General features: G+C 40.4%; 2 long non-coding RNA genes across 3 annotated transcripts in view; both read left to right on the plus strand.

Annotated features, from left to right (window-relative positions):
- Positions 1 to 763: 763 nt before the first annotated feature.
- LOC117878541 overlaps positions 764 to 16778 on the plus strand; it is a 140041-nt gene continuing 124026 nt past the window's right edge. For both annotated transcript variants that reach the window (XR_004646001.1, XR_004645999.1), the window contains exon 1: positions 764 to 818. This is a non-coding gene — a long non-coding RNA (uncharacterized LOC117878541). The remainder of the gene's footprint in view (positions 819 to 16778) is intronic.
- LOC117878542 lies at positions 6603 to 13058 on the plus strand. The gene is made up of 3 exons (XR_004646002.1): positions 6603 to 6687; positions 12183 to 12317; positions 12824 to 13058. It is a non-coding gene; the product is annotated as an uncharacterized LOC117878542 (long non-coding RNA).

Here is a 16778-nt window from a genome sequence, read left to right on the forward strand (position 1 = left end):
TGGTTTGAGGTAGCTGAAGTCTTGTGAGAAGAGCTCTTCCTATGTGTGATGGGCTATCATTCCCTGCCCCAAAACGAGCAATGTAGGTGAGTCCTCCAAGCAGCCTAGCAGGGCCGGCTCTGGCTTTTTTGCCGCCCTAGGCAAAAAAGCCACCCGCCTTACCCCTCCCCCCCCAGCAGGGCAGGGGAGGGCGCCGAGCCCGGCTGCGGGCCCGCAATCCCCAACCGGCCGGAGTGCCGGGAGCAAGGTGGAGAGCCCGACTGGGGCTCTCCGCTCCCCCCGGCGGCCAAAGTGCCGGGGGGAGGGTGGAGAGCCCCCGGTGGCCAGAGTGCCGGGGGGAGGGTGGAGAGCCCCCGGCGGCCACAGCGCTGGGGGGAGGGCGGTGAGCCCGCCGCAGCTTTCCGCTCTCCCCGACCGGCCAGAGCGCTGGGGGGAGGGCGGCGATCCCGGCCGGGGCCCCGCTGTCCCCAACCGGCTGGAGGGCGGCGAGCCCGCTGCAGCTCCGCTCTCCCCGGCGGCCAGAGCGCCAAGGGGAGGGCGGCGAACCCAGTCGCGGCCCCGCTCTCGGGCCAGAGTGCCCCGCCGCGCTGCCCCCTCCAGGCGCCGCGCCAAGCACATGCTTGGTGGGCTGGTGCCTGGAGCTGGCCCTGCAGCCTAGAGAGGCTGCATGAAGCTTAGCCAATCAGGGAGGAGTTGCAGGGAGCAACCAATCCAGGACTGGCAGGCTCAGATAAAAGAGAACTGCAGGGCAGAGTAGGGTCAGTTGCTGCTGGGAGCTCAGGGGGTAAGGACTATATCAGTGGAAGGCTGAGAGAACTGTAAGTATCTTGGATAGAGCAGCTGCTGGCAGGGGCTGGGGGATCAAGGTGGATTGACTGGCTGGCTGCTGTGTCTGAGCAGCTGAGGGCCCTGAGATTAGAGCAAAGAAAGTGCTGGGGCCGTGAGGAAGCAGCCCAGGGAAATATAGCAGTATTGAGAGAACTTAGAGACACAACAGGAGGCTGCTTTTACAGGGTCCCAGGGTTGGAACGGGTAGTGATGGGCAGGCCTGTGTTGCTGGAATTGGGAAGTGGCTGGACAATAAGATCATGGTATGCATCTCTGGAAGGGGAAACGTGGATGGTGGCCTACCCAGAGGGCTGAGTTGCAGTTATGGAAGCTGAGGAAGCAGAAATGGAGTGATGGTGTGCAGAACACAGATGGGGGAGTCTGCCTTAATTAGACCCCAGAGTGTCCAGGAGAAGGTGCTAGTCTGGCAATAAGGGCTGCACTCCATGACACTGTTATTTTAAATTAGAATGGTAGAAATCTTGAGAGACCCAACTGTGATACCTAGCCTTGTCTGACCCCCAAACCTAGTACTCCTCTGCAACCAAATAGTGCACATCCCTGCTTTATATGGTGAAATACCCAGCTAACAAGCACCCACTTTACAAATATGGAAATGTATATGTGTTTCTGATTACAGTGTGTAATTGTTGTTGTTTTTTTTTTTTAAGTGACTTTCTCAAGTAGTAACAGTAATAAGCAATTTGCCAGAAGCTGATAGGCTATAACCCATTTGCATGTACATCTACAAAATTTTGCATTACTGATGTATACATTTGTATTCCCCATTGGATGTAAATAAATCATTAGTGAATTAGGAGTGATCACCTTTGTAAAGATAACTGGAAGAAGAAAAGGAAACTCTTTTAACAAAACCTCCCAAAAGAATAGATTTACTGAATGGCATTGTGTGAATTCTTGCCATATATTTTAGTGTTTCAGCAGCAATAAATAAATTAACATATAGTCCTTTTTCTCTTTATAATCTTAAATTCTCCTATTGGCATTACCACTTTTTCTGTCAGATCATTTTCTCTTTCACTTACTTTATTATAGCTCTCCCTTCTAGGAGATTCCCTCCGATCCCAATGACTCTTTTTCCTTTACTCCCTGCCTCCTTACTCTTCACTCTTGTCTTTACAGTTCTCCCCACTTGTGTCTCTGCTTTCCATTTTTGATTCTCCTCTGTGCCCTTCTCTTCCTTGTTCCTTATGGTGTGCTTTCCAGCCTCCATTCTAACTGTCACTCTCCAGTCTTATTTTCCTTTTCTCTCCCACCCTCCACTGTTACAATTGTTTAAATACAGAGAGCAAACCCCTACTTCCAGTCTTACTTACATTAGATTAAGAAAAAACAGCAAAACAAGGGCTAGCAAATTTCTGCATACGTCTGCCCTCTAACACACTCAGTCAGCCTCATGAGTTGGCAGCAGATTATAAACTCCTCAGACAGGGCCAAAGTCCACTGTGTATTCATACAGAAATGAGCCCCAATTCTGATATGGCCCTCTGGAGACTTCCATCATGAAAATATTTAATTCCCATTCAAACAGCAGCCTCCTAAACTTTTAAAGTTGCAGCAGTACAGAGAAAACAAGATCATAAGTCACATACCTGCATGAACTATATTACCCTTTTTCTATCTACTCATTCCCCCCTCAAGCCCCTTGCTGATGGCACTTTGAAATCAGCAACTGCTTTTTGCCCTGCTCCCATCTAGGGCCATCTCCACTGCATGATGCCACAGACTATTGGGACTTCGATGAAGCTCTGCAGCAGAGAGCAGGAGTTCTATTTTTTTTTTTAAATCTGCAATCAGCAACATTAAAGTGAGATTTGATAATAGATTCCATTTTTCCCTTCCCCTCATATTTCTAACCATTGGTAACATAGGGAGGGAAAATCACTTTTAAAAATATGAGTCTTAATTAGACTGTGTCTCTTTAAATTCTGAAGATGTGCAGAATATTTTGGAATGTGAGATACAGTAAGGTACCAAAAGTGTGATGTGATGTTGCTAAGCAACTTCCCCCCTTGTTTTAAACAAATCACACAGAGCTGGCAACAGCTGCCAGAACTCTTGGCTCTTAACAATAACTCAGAGCTGAAAAGAACCTAGAACAAAGGTCTTCCAAAATGAGCTGCATTAAATAATGGACGCTCACAGTGCCAGTAAAAAGGAGTCCCTATTTGTTAAAATAATTGATTAAAATAATAAATGTAGCTGTCTGTTAGAATTCTGTCTCTAAAAATATTTTCAGTGACAATTATTCAATATTCTTTAAAATTAAAGATATAAAACCCTGTTTAATAAATTGCTGTTTTGAAATAATGCCATTTTTCCTTTTCTGCATGACAACAAATCTGTGGGAGTGAATAAGGTCCATACCAGATGTCTGGAAACATGCTTTAGCTTATCCAAAAAAGAGCTTTATTTTTTTTTCTTTTCAAGGGTGTGTGTTCTGTAAGCAACCTTTGCCCTGCTATTGATTGTGTCATCATTTTGGCATCTTACAAGGAGAGAGGTGTTCTTCTTTTTCAGTGTCAGATTCAATAAAAGTAGGTCTGGCTTTAGCATATTAAAAACCTTCAGAGGTTAGCATATGCTCTAAATTACTAAATTGACTGGATTTTTCACAACCTTTTTCAAGTCTCTAGCTAGATTCCAGATAAAGATTTTTCTTTATTCTGGGCCTTTATTAGAGATAGCTTTTGTGAGCAATAGTTGTAGAATTATATTTCAGCAATACCTGAGTGTTTCAGTGACATTTGCTGCCCTCTGGTTAGGGGCAAAGAGTTCTAGGTAATTCACTTATATCATTTCAGTGTATCCACTTATGGCAGCTTGTCACATATTGTTTATTTCTTGCTGTGTTTCAGAATTAATTGTAAAGTGGTTAAGGTGCATGCCTACTAGCGTGTTCCTGAGAGCTGATGGAGTGAATCAAAGATCTAAAAGGATCACAGAAAGGTGTTCGGTTTAGCAGAGAAACTACTATCAATGTTAAGACCCTCTCGGATTAGAGACTAAGGGTAAGAAAGTTCATTTATCAAAAAACATACATTTGTGTCAACTGTTTCACAGTTACTTGCTCAATTTCTATATTGCAGCATGAGTATAAATTACTTTTTAACACAGTGGGGTCAAACAAGATATACAAGGTTGCATTTTGGTCATTATATGTATGATAATTAGCCACAGACTCTTATTTTCTAACACATACATACCCCCATACACATAAAAAAGCAAATAGGTGATAAGCCTATAAATGTGTAAAACATGGCTTTGTTGCCTAGAGCGCACACGCTAGTATACACAGTCACATTTAAAGTTCAAGGATGAATGATCAGACCTTGTATTCCAAAAGATAAAATTCTGAACTCATATGCTCTACTATTAGGATGAACGATCAAATAAATAGTGACCACTTCGTTAAATTCCATTGGAGAATTTCTAGATAGCTTTCCTCAAAACTTTGAACACAGCGTAAGATTATATGGGGATGATTTACCCATCTAAATACCTATAGATTTAAAGGTAAGTGTGTGAGTAAATTATCCTGCATCTCACTGAAAATGCAGGGGCTATTAGATGTTAATGTATGTAATATTAAGATTTATGAGACACTAGATGAAATATCTGTAGCATGTATCAGTTCTTGTACATGAATAATGTTGTTGTGCCTAGGCTTGCTACTGTAATAGTAGGAAGAATCTTGTGGTGTTTACTGTGAGGTACACTACTTAGACATGGTAGGAGGACTCAGTTGTAAATTGATAAATCTTGTTCATATCCATATAAGAAGAAATGGCCAAGGACAACATTGGGACACAGCTCCTCTCTCAACGTGACATTTTAAACCAGATGCCATCCTAGAGGCTGCTCTATAAACAATAATGCCTAGAACCAGCTGGATGTGATACATAGAGCAGTATATTATCCCCATAACTGGCTCATTTTTGTTCCCTTCCTTATACGGTTATCCCTGAAGAATATATTCCCTCAGCATGGTAGCTAGTGCTGCAAAAAGAAATGCAAGAAATCATGAACTAAACTGTTCCGCTCTGCAGAAATGCATATACAAAGGATAGCAGAGACCAGGAAACACTGAAAGAGCAACCTTGTAGATTTTTCTTCAACTAGACCCCTCCAAAGGGCTACAGCAGAGAGATGAGGAAATTTTCCCAACCCTGCAGCTCCTAGGAATCAGCAAAGAAGACACTTTACTCTTCAAACCTCTGATAGCTCATTTGTCGACTTCACTGGCAGCTCTTTCTTGGCTGTTCCTGAGAGCTGATGGAGTAGATCAAAGATATAAAAGGATCACAGAAAGGTGTTCGGATTCTCCTCAATCCCTCATAGAATCATAGAATATCAGGGTTGGAAGGGACCTCAAGAGGTCATCTGTTCCAACCCTCAGCTCTTTCTTGGCTGTAGAAAATCCCCCTTCTAGTATTAATTTAGGGATGGCCAGCAGCTGAAATACGTTCTGCCATGAACAGGGAGTGTGCTGCAGAGAGTGGCAGCTCCTCTCTGGACTCTTGGCCCTGCCCATTAAACCCTCATGGCAATCCAGTGAGTGTCTTCTTTGGGTGTGTTCAGGATGGGAGAATGATCTCCACCCACAATCCCAAACAGGGCCTCACTTCTACTCAATGAAATGAAAGCAATGATAGTGACCAGGATGGAGGGGTGGGAGTGCTAGATGGCTCTCATGACTGTCTTGTAGTGTGTCTATTGAAGAAATTATTGATTAACTGTAGTTGATGCAAGTGCAGACGGGTAACATTGTTCACCCAATTGTATATTCAAAGTCCTAGGTCTGTGACACTGAATACAAACTAACCACTGCATTATTGTGGTCACCTTCAGAACAGAGAGCTGGACTTAGGGCCAACTATAAAAAGATATTTAGGTGCCTAAAGTTACAGTTAAGTCTTTTGAAAATCCCAGTAGGCACCTAGGTACCTAACTCCCCTGGATTCCCATTGCCTGGGTGATTCATTTGCAAAAAATCTAATGCTGGTAGAATCATCTTGCATGCACATATACTAACTAGACCAACGAGGGACTCACTTGAGACCATACAGCAGTCCTGAGTGTTTAAAAAGTTCTTCACTTTAACTAGGTGGAGGGGAAGCCTCTGAAGTTACAAGTGGGGCAGACCAAGAACAGCAGCAGGGCAAAAAACTTCTGCAGCTGTAACAGTCTTTGCTCCTGGCACTGATCTCACATATACTGATTTTATACCAGGATATAATTGGTTGACAAGTGGAGTTGCTCCTGATTTACACAGGTATAACTGAGAGCAAACTCAAGCCCTTTATTTCTAGTGTCTTAACTCAAGCAGATTGTCATTGCCTCTTGGTGTGGTCTCCCAGCTTCTCCTAACTAGCCCTCCTCTGTTTGTTTTCAGTTAGCTCATGGACCCTCACCTTAACTTGAGTCTATCAGCCCTTCAATTCCAGGAGTCACAGTCTCCTTCTACCTCCTAGCTGCTTTCTCAGAAGCAGCCTGCTGTGAGGCTATCTTACACCTTTCTCTCCCTTTTATAGCAGATCTTGTTTTCTCTGCTGGTCACAGTTGTGGATGTCTATCTCCATGATAGGCAGGTCTGGCAGCTGTGTGGGGTTGTGAGGGAGCTGCTTGCCTGTAAGTAGAAAAGATTCTTCCCTTCTGTCTTTGCTTAGTATGGGGTTTGTAAAGTCCATTACTCAGCCAAGTAGACATACACATCTTCTGTCTGCTCACAGGAAGCGCTGCTTCTGGGCAACAGGGAGGGAGAGCAACTGAAATATAGCCTCTTCATTTAGCAGAGAAGGACAGAGGTGTACTCCTCAGAGCTTCAGCTCAGTGCCGGTATGTTTCATTATGGTGGACTGCCAATAAGTTCTCAGTTGAGCACTGGAATAATTCTGCGCCAGATATCAGTCTGGCTTTGAAGTGCCAGAATTTCACAAGGAAAATGAATTGATGTGAATCATGCTCATCCAGATCTTAGCCTTTCTAAAAATCAGCCTTCCAAAAGCAAACTGTTAATGTCTCTGGAATATATCTTTCTTGGAATGAGGCATTATAAACATCTAGGAGGATATTAGTTACCCTTTCTGCCATATGTTTATACAATTTTGGTCCTTATCTGTCCCAGAAGTTTTTCAGAGTAACTTGACTCATGATTTGAATGATTTTAGAAGCTTAGAGGAAACTTGTATTCTAATTTATTCTAGAATGCAAGATAATTAATCTTATATTTTAGAAAATGGTGTAATATGTCTTAAATAGTTTGTGTGTTTTTAACTTTTTAAGTATTATTTTCCTGCTTTGTCTATTTTCTTTTGTATTCCTGATACGGTTAATCCAAATGGTTTAGTTTGTTTACAAGATCCAGCATCTGAGATGCATACAGTGGTCACATATTTTGCTTTAATGACAGTTTGAGGGTGACATTACATGTAAAACCTGAATGATTTGCAATTCATAACATTTTATAGCCCTTTCTATAAAGGTGACTTTGTTCCTACAAAATCCTGGCTTTCATTTCCTCTTCAAATGAATTTGTTGTAATTTGTACTTTGGCCAATGAGTAATTTACTTATTTTTTTAATTTAGCAGCTGAAAAGAAAGGCTGTAAAGCCTCTTAAAAGGGCTTTATCAGTCTTTCAAAAGAGCAGCCTTCCTTGCTTCATTTTAATAGAAAGAAATAGTTCACATTGAGTATTAAATGTTTAGCAGATATTATATTGAAAAGATAAATATTAAGATGATGACAAATTGTATTTGATCATTTCCTTTCCAGTTGTCCAGTGGGTAAAAAGTAGCTATGAGACCAGATAATTTTAATTATGACATCACAGTTTTAATGTATTAATAAGATAGATCATCTCCTGTGTTTAATTTAAATAGAGAGTCAAGACACATAATTTGTACCCAGATCGAGACATTAATCCCCTCTCCCCTGAAATGTGAGGGCCATTCAGATCTAGAACTGTGCTAGTTTCAAAATTCAGATCTCAATCCTAGTTTGAATTCTCCTCAATCCCTCATAGAATCATAGAATATCAGGGTTGGAAGGGACCTCAAGAGGTCATCTGTTCCAACCCTCTGCTCAAAGCAGGACCAATCCCCAATTAAATCATCCCAGCCAGGGCTTTGTCAAGCCTGACCTTAAAAACCTCTAAGGAAGGAGATTCCACCACCTCCCTAGGTAACCCATTCCAGTGCTTCACCACCCTAGTGAAAAAGTTTTTCCTCATATCCAACCTAAACCTCCCCCACTGCAACTTGAGACCATTACTCCTTGTTCTGTCATCTGCTACCACCAAGAACAGTCTAGACCCATCCTCTTTGGAACCCCCTCTCAGGTAGTTGAAAGCAGCTATCAAATCCCCCCTCATTCTTCTCTTCTGCAGACTAAACAATCTCAGTTCCTTCAGCCTCTCCTCATAAGTCATGTGCTCCAGACCCCTAATCATTTTTGTTACCCTCCGCTGGACTCTTTCCAATTTTTCCACATCCTTCTTGTTGTGTGGAGCCTGAAACTGGACACAGTACTCCAGATGAGGCCTCACCAATGTCGAGTAGAGGGGAATGATCACGTCCCTCGATCTGCTGGCAGTGCCCTTACTTATAGAGCCCAAAATGCCGTTAGCATTCTTGGCAACAAGAGCACACTGTTGACTCATATCCAGCTTCTTGTCCACTGTAACCCCTAGGCCCTTTTCTGCAGAACTGCTGCCTAGGTTTTCGGTCCCTAGTCAGTAGCAGTGCATGGGATTCTTCCATCCTAAGTGCAGGACTTTGCACTTGTCCTTGTTGAACCTCATCAGATTTATTTTGGCCCAGTCCTCTAATTTGTCTAGGTACCTCTATATCCTATCCTTATCCTCCAGCATATCTACCACTCCTCCCAGTTTAGTGTCATCTGCAAACTTGATGAGGGTGCAGTCCAAGCCATCCTACAGATCATTAATACCACAGGGAAAAAAATCTTTTAGGCGGCTGGAGGAGGGAATGGAGTTGGAGTTTCAGGTGGGCCTCACTCCACTACAAATCTTCAGTATTGCCAGCTATGAGCAATCAAAAAAAGTCTATTAAGTCCCCACAAAATCATGAGATTGGCTTAAAAATGTTATTTTTAAAAATGGGATCTTTATTTGTCTTGTGGTTTTTGAGTCTGTAAGGTAGATGGTTTTTAACCTTTTCTTTGCAACCATGAGTACTAGAAACATAATGTTGATTTTTTTTTTTTAATGAAAGCTGAGATTCTCATGTTATCTCAGGATTTCAGCAGCAGGGGGTTTAATCAAAACACCAAATACTGTAACTGAAATGTGGTAAAATTAGGTGAGTTGGCAATATGGTTTATATAAAATTGTTGATGTGTGAAAATGCACACAACCTACCTTGAAATTTCTAGGGAATACTAAGTGTCTGAGGATAAGGTACATATAGGTACATATAGTATGTTTTAAATTTAAAAAACTGCTTGTAATTTTACTGTGTAAGTAGAATTTCAAAGCCCTTCTGCTGAAGGGCATGGAAAACAGCAGACTTGATTGAAGTTCAGGTGCAGCACTGGCTTGGTGGTTATTATGCTCTCAAGACCTAGTGTATTTATTCCATCAATTGAAAGCTTAATGTGTTCCTAATCTTTATTCACACATATGGTAAAAGAATTTTCTCTGTTGCTAAGGAATGGAGTAGCCTCAGCTAAAACAGAAAGATTCTTGGGTCATAAAAATAAGCTAAAAATGAAAACACCAGACTTTATTATCAACTGTATTGGCATATTCATTAATCACAAACAACTGGGCTCTAAACCTACTGTACACTAGAAAACTGGCTCAGAAAAATGGCTCTCTTTCTGGGGCCTTTTCAGAAGAGGAACTTTCCTGACTAACACGTCTGTAACTGATTCTGATTAATTCTCTAGACAGCTTTTGTCAGAGAACCTTCTGCCTCACCATTTTTGCTCCATTATATTTATAACATTATCTGAAATGTCTAATTCTGCACTCATTTCCTGAGACGAATCTGTCCTTCATTTCAAAAAGTGTTATTACGAGTGATTACTTGACACAGACAGGAATTGCTAAGAATATTAATATTTGAAAGTGAATTTAGTCCCTCATGCTGACAGTTCTGGAGCATTAAATCCTCCATTTGTCTACATGCCAGTGACAGCATGGACTGTAGAAATGCTGATATCTATCCCACTAACATGCCTCAAAATGTGACTTAGGGTGACTATAATAGCAATCCTTTTGTTTCTCCAAGCATAAAGGCTGCTCAGGTCTAGTACTATGGCCAATGCTAGAATTCACAGGAGGCCCATAGCCCCATCCTTACTTTTGAGCCAACAAGAAGAACTAATTCAGCACATGAGAAGGGCATTTTCAGGATGGTGTATAGGCCAGGCCTACTCTATGCTCCTTGAGGATCTTTACGGTACAATAACTTCAGAAGCAGTCCACATGGTTGGTTTGTCTCTGTACCTACACCTAGCATGGCATTCATTGTACAGAGAGACTTCAGCTAGATAGAAGCGATTGGTCTGCCTTTTAAACTCCATGCAGTTTGGGGATATTTGTGTCTGGATTTTAGTTCAGCTGAAGACTTAGCCACCAAATTCAGATCAATATTTAGTTTGTGGACACTTCCCTCATCCACACATCATGTGATATAGTATGTGGTGTTCTTATGGGAAGGGGAGGTTTAAAATCTGAAATTATAAATAGAGAAGAGCTTGGTGGACATTTGTCCACAGCTCAAAACCCTACATACGGTGCTTCTGGTCAGGAGTGAAAGGCATTTTCAGAGCTGTATAGGAACACTTGTATAGTTTGCCTCCACTCCATAAGAGGCAGCATGGTCTACTGGATTGGGCACAGAGCTGGGAATCAGATGATCTGGGACCTACACCTGTCTTAGTAATGACTCACTATGTTTTTGTGATTATTTACTTATTTACTAGTCTCTTACTTTCATGAGTGCTAATACTTATAGAAATTTAAACTTAAAGCCAGTCTTATAAACTTGTATATAGTTTTCAAATCAGAAAAAGCACACTTGTGATAAGTGATGTGCATTGCCAGCTTGTGATGCTTTTAACAGATTTTTTTTGGGGGGGAGGGAGGGGGAGGGAAGCACAATCCAGTATTCCCAATGAAAAGTTTACGTGCTGGGTTTAAAGTTAAAATTGTTTACATCACTGTTGCAGTTATTCAGTTCAGCATTCAAATTCCCTTTATCTTCTAGATTAAATTCAGATAATTAAAATGGCAATGGTTAGTGCTGCTATAATTATGATTCTTAGAATTTCTGTCATTATCCACTATTTTCACCACATGAAAATTCTCTCCTGGTGAGAACTTTGTGTAGAGAGCCTTACTTAGGCAGCAAACTTTCAGTTTACAGGTTTTTTTTAAACATGGGTGTTTAAGTGAGTACTGCCACCTTTCTTGAAGGAAACTGCTTAGGTGCCTGACTACAAGACAAAATTCATGGCTTTGAATCCTAAGTGGAGATAGGCACGTCCATTGACCCAGGGCTAAGACCATACCTCAGCATTTCTTATGGGCTAACTCAGGCAGCTCCTGCTAAGCATGCTGACTTTTATGGAACCCATTCTGAAGTGCCTTTCTCTCCCCATGCATTGCAGAGAGAGCCTACATGCCTAATTCAGGGCTCCAAATTCTACTGGGTGACAAAGCACCTAAAAGTTAGGCACCACAATGCTGAGCGTTGCAATGCCTAAATCCCTTTGTGGATTGAGGCCATAGTTTTCATTTTTAATTATATCTAATCCAATAGAATCCATCTATCTATTCTGGTGCAATACAAAGGCTTATAATAATCTGATAGTAACATGGAAATTAATTATGCCTACTGAGCTAGAATCTTGACATTTGGTACATTCATTCATTATAGCCACTGAGTATATTGAAAAATATTTCCATATTCAATTTAGACTGGTGACCTAAGATAGAATACCCATTCTTCTCTGATTTCAACTGTTCAAGTGCTCTTTTGAGCTACAATCTCACATTTTGATACATATACAGAGAAAAATGTAAATTTTCTCAGACCATCTAAAATTAATAAAAATTGTATTAATTTAATAACAAGATCTGTGTAAAGGGAATGTTCAGACTGTAAAATGGGGCACTCAGAAATCAGAAAAGAAAAATAAGGTTGCCAATTCAACCTTGTGTAGATAGTTTTTAATTACATGATTACATACTCAGTATTGCCAACTTTGAGTTTAAAAATGGTGAGATTTGGCTTAATCATCATGAGTTTTTAAAACATAACAAGTAGTTAATTTTGGTCTAATGCCTGACTTTAATGTTTAGGGAGAAGCACCCACCCCCAATCTGCATGTGACTGTTAATGATACAAAATTCACTCTTCAATGCATACACAAATACAAGTCTCCTCCCTAGCTGCTTGGAGTGGGACTCCCTCCATGTCCTCTCTCAACTTCTGAGGTAAGGAAGCTAGTATTCCATCCCTCTCCTCCCATTCCCCATCCCTCTCCTGCCACTTTTTCCATTCACCTAGCTCGTACCCCTGAGTCTCCTGTCTACTTCTCTCCTTTCCAGCCCTGCACATTTTCCCTTCCTTTTTCTCAAGTCTTCTCTGTACTGTCAAACTGCCAGTTGCTGAGAATGGGTGCAGCCAAACTGGTGCACACTGCAACTTCTATGAAAGCATAGAAAAGGACAAACTATGCCCAAAAAATAAGGTTAAAATCTTCCCGTGTAAATAAGAATTATTTTCCTGCACTACACAATCTCCCTGCCTGGCCCACAATATTCCTCTGTCCCCATAGTCACCCTTTTTGCCCTCCAGTCTCTCTGTCTCATCATTCTTTTTCACATTCTCCCCACATTCAGTTTCCCTGCCTCACCCAATGTTCCTTTGTCCATATTTTATCTCTCTGCTGCATCTAGGATTTCCTTGCCCTCACTGCAATTTTTTTTTGTCTCCATAGTCTTATATTCCGGCCCATCTGTGGCCCACATGAGGTGACCAAAGGGCCATGCTCTTCCCTGAGGTCAGCCTGCTTCAGATCTATTGGAAACAGTGAAAGATGGCCACTGCAGGTGTTAGACAGCATAGTCTGAATAGAGTCAGTTTATTTTTTGTCAGCAGTGCTTTATCTGTTATAATTTGCTGTGTGCATGTTTCCATGACAACTGAGGGAAAAAATAAAATCGTAACCAAAATTCAATGGACGCAAACATCAGAACATACAAGAGAAAACAACCTATTTGACTTCATACTGTGCTGATAAATGTGAGTTTGGGAAAGAGCTCAGGATCACAGAATTTTTTTCCAGCACTTGTAGGCCTCTCTTTCATACAGTTTATTCTCTTTTGAATATCCTCTTACCTCATTAGAGAGACGAGGTGAGGTAATATATTTTTTTTTATTGGGCCAACTTCTGTTGGTGAGAGAGATAAGCATTCAAGCTACCCAGAGCTCTTCTTCAGGTCATAGTAACTGTAACCACTAAACAAATGTTTTATAGAGTATTCATTTTCCACATAAATCTCAATTACACTTATTTAAATTATTTACATTATTTTTATTTGGGGTACAATTAGCCTTCTAATTCCCTCCCCATGTTTATTTCCAAAAGGCTTTGTGTTTCAGCTGTAAGGATGAGAAATATAGTACAATCTTCTGTATAGAGATATAGTGTCCATGAAAAGAGTGATAAAGCATTATGCACATTTGCCTAGGACAGGGTTATTTATTTTTTTGTCAAAGTCCAAATTTCTTGGTCAAGGTATAATCAAGGTCCAAACTTCAGAGAAAATAATAATAAAAAACAATAATGATAATAAGTAAAGATTTAGGAGTCCCTTCAAAAGCGTCTGGTGGTCTGGATTTGTCCTGCAATCTGCTTATTGACTAACCCTGGACTAGTATTATCCTACACAGCTCAAAAAATATTAGACTGGACATAAAGGATGGAGGTAAGGTGACCAATATATTTATTAACTCATTCTTTGGCGAAAGAACTGATTGTCACATCTCCTGTTACCCTAAATAAACTAAGATAAGATATCAAATCCCACAACTATCTATTTCTAGGCCCAATGGATACTTTTTGTTTTACTGAATCACAAGCTATCAATGCAAACTTGTCCTTGAAAAATTTCATTTTGAATAGGTGCAGATAGAACACGGAAAATGAAAAATGCACTGGCACTGATCTTCCTTTGCAATATGCACAGGACTTGAGTCACAAACACTGCCTATTCCCACTCCCTGGCTCAAAGCCACAAGAAAATTGCCTACACTTCTGTGCAACAGGATAGGAAATTATTCTGGTGGGAGCTAGACAGGTTCTGATATATAGTACAACCACACAACACTTTTAGTTCTTGTTATGTCTACTATAGACAATTTTCTTAACACCCCATTGAAATGGACGAAGGGAGTGCCTGCCCCGGTACTATTCAGTCCTGTCATTTGCGTTCTCTGCATTCAACTTTGGCAGCATGCCATGTTTCAGATTTTTTTTTAATGGAATGTTTTCCAGTTATAAAGAGAGAAATAGCAGCTAAGGAAGTAAAAGCACCATCATATCTCATACCATTAAATTTGGGTTAATCAATACCTAGCATTATTCTCTTTGGTGATTTTTTTTTTCTTTTTTTATTCATCAATTTTTAATTTGGGATTTATTTTGGTTCCTGATGCTGGCTTCCAATTAGTAACTTGAAAGAATGGGATGCAGACAGAGTACTCAGGGAGACACAATTACAGGGTGAAGCTTTTATTACCATTTGATGCTGTAGTGAAATTATATTCCTGTCCTGAAATGTCCAGAAAATAAACATAGTGTGGGGATATGTTGGTGTATGTATTTTGCTTGAGAGTCAACAAATTGTAACCCTAAGAAGAGGCCAATTTGTAGCTCATGTTTACATGGGATTAAAGGCCACATTAGCCAGAAGGACAAAACTGGTCTGGGGTGGGGGGGGAAGGGGAGTGGAAAGGTTTGTGGAATGCTCCAGATGAATCAAACCATAGCAATCCAGGTATTAGAGAAATCCTGACAAGATCAGAAGGCTATAAAGTTCTGATGATGATGTTGATGATGGAATGTAAGTCTCGTTCAATTAGAAAAAAAGAAGATAAATGGATGAAGATTGTAAGTCTCGTACATATTTTTCTCTTGGTTTCCAGTCTCCTCACATAACAAGGCCAAATCTACAGTCTGCCATTATGTGAAACTGACACAAGATATAGATTCACTATTTACTCTTTACGTGCAAAATACTTAGTTCTTCCTTGGCCACAGGAATGTATTGAATTCTAGGGTGGAGGAGGGAGAAGTAACAGTACTATTGAAAACCAAGCTGTTGTTATGGCAACTAAAAATAAATCTAGTTGTTATGGCAACTGGAATTTGAAAGCTCAGTAAAGATCTTCTTTTTCTAATCCTCTTGAAAAATTGATCAAAACAAACATTTTAATTTTCCTGTAGCTAATCATCTCTAATAGTCATGGTTATTGCTTTATCTAATGTTTTTCAACTGTCAACTTATAAATTACTTAATCAAGAAGACACATGAGGGCATGCTTTAGTGGACCATTAATACATACCTCAGATATATTGTCGGGTTACAAGGTAAAGGCTGAGGGACTACAACAATCCAATAATGATTTAATGGCTACATAAGCTATGGGTTTTTTAATGGATTTTTGCTATTATGTGTTTACTAATCACACATTTTATAAGTATAAATACATGTTAAATATTCCAACATTTTACCTTTTCATTCAGCATCTGTTCCTCCAACTTCCATATTCAGCCTTATTTTTTGTCAGCTCTCCAGATTACATCAAGCCTCTTTTCTGGCATTTTTAGTCCATTAAGCTCTGTTCTTCCACTTTGGGTCTGGTCTTCCTTAAATCTGTTTTATTCTAGTTCTTTAATTTATCTCATATGGCAACATTTAATTGGCATCTCTAGGCCACTTCTTTATTTTCCTTTGTCCTGAGCCATGTATATAGTAAGTCAAAACAATGTAAGTTGAAAAAACTCTCTCTCAATGCCAAAATGATGATGACAAATGGCTCCACACCTTAGTTCCCACAGTGTCTTTAATTGATTCCATTTCTTCAAAAATAACCAAAGCTAATTAAAATAGTGCAATTTTTACTTTTTGTTCAGTGTTTTGCTTCAACCTGAAGCTGGGGCACACTTGGTGGGGCCACATAGATTCAATTTTATTGTCATCAATAACCAATGACATAACACCTTTTCGGATTTGGACTGGCTGTTGGCTGGGGCACTTGGTCTCTAGAAGACAAGGGCTAGTCAAGAAGATAATTCTGGTGAGTTTAAAAGGGATAGCAGGGCCAAATGAAGTCCTCTTCCACTCTACTCCTTTGACTAACTGGATTACTCCAGAGGGCTCAGTCTTTTTGGCATAAGGACTGGAAAGAGTTCTAAATACACTTATATGTTACAAGATGCCAGGCTTTGGGATCTGAGATGAATATAGTCTGGTGACTGGAGACCTGAGATCATGAGCTCAGCAGGATCCGGATGGGTACTTTGTATTGGTTTTTCTATGACCAGGCTGGTACCAACATGGTTGGAAGAATTATCTGTCCTACACAGTTAGTTAAATTACAGTTTTGATTCATTACGTTGAACAAGTCTTCAGCGATTGGTAAGATTATTATTATTATTCTTTATGCTCAGAAAGCTACCCATAAGACTGAGTTTGGAGACTCATCTTCTCTTCCCAGCTCTTCACCAGATTGCCTGCATAACTTTGGGAAAACCATCTTCTCCTTGATTTACTTTCATCATCTGTAAATTGGGAATAATACATGTAGTGCCTCAGAGGGAGTTAAGGCTAAATCCCTTCATGTTTATAAAGCACTTGAGTAAAAATTCTCTGCTAGGGACCACAAAT

Source organism: Trachemys scripta, chromosome 5 (genome assembly GCF_013100865.1).
Source record: "Trachemys scripta elegans isolate TJP31775 chromosome 5, CAS_Tse_1.0, whole genome shotgun sequence".
In the NCBI taxonomy this organism is placed as follows: Eukaryota; Metazoa; Chordata; order Testudines; family Emydidae; genus Trachemys; species Trachemys scripta.